At 38.1% G+C, this 3,304-nt stretch overlaps 1 non-coding gene across 1 annotated transcript; it reads left to right on the top strand.

Annotated features, from left to right (window-relative positions):
• The first annotated feature begins 1,149 nt into the window (after nucleotides 1–1,149).
• Nucleotides 1,150–1,255, top strand: LOC124899056. The gene has a single exon (XR_007056194.1). It is a non-coding gene; the product is annotated as a small nucleolar RNA R71 (small nucleolar RNA).
• Nucleotides 1,256–3,304: the final 2,049 nt, after the last annotated feature.

Consider the following 3,304-nt stretch of genomic DNA (forward strand, 5'->3'; position numbering starts at 1 on the left):
GATAGATTTCTAAGCTTGGCAAAGACCATCTTAAATTTAGCATTGTCCTCCTTCTTTTTTAGTCTTTGAGGGAAAAGGGGAGGGACCTTCATGGTAGGTAATGGATCACTTGGTGGTTCATCACTCTTAACTACCTTAGGATATCCTTCCTTATCAACCATTTCTTCACTCATCATTGGTTCTTTTTCATCTGCTTCTCAAGACTTTGGATCCTCCTCATTTGAACCAACCACACGCCTCTTCTTTATATATGTTTGGTCAATATTTGTATCTTTTTCAACTTCCGCCACATGATCACCGAGGGCTTTGCTACTCCTAGTGATGATGACCAATACTTGAGCATTATTTTTTAGATTCACAATGGTATCACTGGGAAGACCCTCTTTTTGTCTAGAATTAAGTTGAGTAGAGATTTGGCCAATTCGAGTCTCCAGTTGTTTGATTGAGGCAAAGTGTCATACCACATTTGTTTGATTTGCAAAAAGTTGACTTTCAATTCTTAGACCATCTTGTCCATTCCCTCCACTCTCATCAAGATCCTTACTAACACATTCTCGGTCTTGAATTTTTTATAATCAATAGTATTGGACCTTTTTCCCTTTACTCGTTTATGGGGGGTCACATATCGATCATACTCTCTTTCCTTGTCTCTCCAATCACGATCTCTATCCCTATCATGCCATTACTGTTCTCTTTTGCGATCGGTCCGACCTTGGTTCCCATCTTGACTTTGATGGGACGGGCAGGAATCCACTGGATTGTTAGACAAATATCTAATTTCTTTGTCAAGCCTCTTGGACACTTCTTTATCATAGACTTTGGATTCCTCGACATTCACCATTTTTGTAGGTGCACCCATCACATGCTTCATTATTATCTCTAATTGCGTCATCATTTTTGCCATGTTTTCTTCTACCCTTCATCTCTCTTCTTTTACTCTTTATTAATATAGGAGTTGGTAGGGAACCTTTAGCTACCTTAGTGTCTTGGGTGTGCCACCCCCAATTTTGCTTTGTGACTTACTCAATCAAGTTTGTAGCCATATTATAAGACAACTTCACAGGTGAACTCCCGACCACATTATCCACCACAGTTTTGTTTAGTTGATCCAAAGCTCGGTAGAAGATTTAGAGAATCATTTTTTTCGGGACCTCGTGGTTGGGACATTGCATAAGTTTTTTATTAAATCTCTCCCACACTTCATATAGAGTCTCTCCATTCAATTGAAAAAAGTTTGTGATTTCATCATGCAATTGCAACATCTTTTATGGTGGGAAGTATCGATCTATGAAAGCAATCGTAATTTTGTCCCATGATGTAATTGGCCCAGTGGGAAGAAAGCATAGCCACAACACCGCCTCAACCATTAGAGAAAATGGAAAGAGGTGCAACCGTATGGATTCTTGTGAGATGTGAGCAATGTTGAAGGGGGCACATACTTCCACAAAGTTCTTCAAGTGCAAATTTGGGTCTTCATGAGCTTTGCCCCAAAGAGACCTTTAATTTGAAGCATGTGCAACATGACACTCGTGACGTAGAATACCCCATTCCCTTAATTAGGTGGGATACAAGTAGTACTCATAAGTCCAACACCATGAAGTTGCTCCTCATCATCAAGGGGCCCATCAAAGGTCCTGGCATTACTTGCATGATCACTCATTGTGTCATGGACACTATTGAAATCACCTAAAAAGAAATAAAAACAATAACCAAAATAAATAACAACCGCTACGGGTAAACCCAAAGCTACTACCAACATCGGACAAACAAAAACTAAACTTCACTCCCCGACAACCGTGCTAATTTGATCATTCTCAACTTACTCCATGAATTATGGGTAAGGCAGACATTGTCAAATATAATAACCCAATGTAAGTTGGGGTCGAATCCTCGAGGAGTGAATCTAGTATTCAAATCATATGGGTGTTGAGAGTTTCTAAATATTTACCCGCAGTGTAAAAGAAATAAAATGCAAAAATTAGAAGGAATGGTTTGGAAAAGTTGTTTTACCAAAATCTGCTCAAACTACAAATTAAAGGCAAATAATGTGGATAAGATTTCAATATGAGACAAGTCTTGGGATTATGTCTTCCTAGGGGCAAATAATGATGGGTTCATGCTAATTAAATGCAAATTCTTGTTAACGACTACATGAGTAGGCTAGGTTAGGGGTTCTTGATTCTAGTTTTTTAACCAAACATCAAGATTATCACCCATGGACCCTTTCAGATACCTCATGGATGTGGAAAGTGAATCCACCCAATACCTCAATTGGGCATCCCTATGTCTAGGAAGATGGCCAAAACCTAGCTAATTCTCATTTCTCCCTTATTTCTAGGATAACGAAAAATGGAATAAGCTAGATTTAACTATTGTTCACTAATACCTTGTCACCCATATTCATCTTTCAAGAATGATATAGGATCCAAAAGTATTCTCACATCCCTCTTTCAAGGATGATGTGAGATTTTGGGAATTTGGGGTTTTCACCCACAAATTCCAACTCAATCAAGCAAGCATTAGTGAAACCCATCATCCTTAATCAAGAAACTATACTAATAAATCACAACTCACACATATTTGCATCTTATTTCAACATAACCCCAAGATAGATGTTTAGCTACTCATGGAGTTAAAGGAAAGAAATATACCAAAAGGATCATTCGATACTTTCATCCAAGATGCAATCAAGAATATTCTCCAATTAAACTTCAGGTATAACTAAACTCAATTAAGTAATTAGCAACAATAGTTTTCCCAATTTGTTAAGGTTCCAAATTGCTCCAAGTTCAATTTTAGTTGGAAAGATCCCAAAAATAAAATGTTTTTGCTCTATATGGGTTTGGGGTCGGCTCCATGAAATTACAAAACTACCCCTTGGCATGAACCTGCACTGCCACAATCGCCTTAGCTTGATTGAAACATGACTCCTACAATTGTGGTGAGTCCTTCACGATCACTGACTTTGACGAGCTTGACTAGCCACGATCGTGGCCCTCAAACCGCGATCACAGTAACTGAGGGTCAGATCCTGCTCCTGCTTTTTCAGCTTTTGCACTTCTCTTTTCTTATTAATCCCTTTTTATCTCACTTCACGTCTTTTCCTCTCATCATCTATTTACCTACAAAATATGGAAATTAGTGCATTCAAATGACAAAGTTGTCTCATTCATCCCATTAAATCATAGTAGTATGCACACATTTAGACGTAAATGAGTTGTAAATTTACCACTCATCAATGCTCCTATTGAAAACTCATAAATGCTTCTCTTGTAATAGTATCAACCACAAACTTGGTATTAGT

This window comes from Capsicum annuum, chromosome 5 (assembly GCF_002878395.1).
Source record: "Capsicum annuum cultivar UCD-10X-F1 chromosome 5, UCD10Xv1.1, whole genome shotgun sequence".
Taxonomy (NCBI): Eukaryota; Viridiplantae; Streptophyta; class Magnoliopsida; order Solanales; family Solanaceae; genus Capsicum; species Capsicum annuum.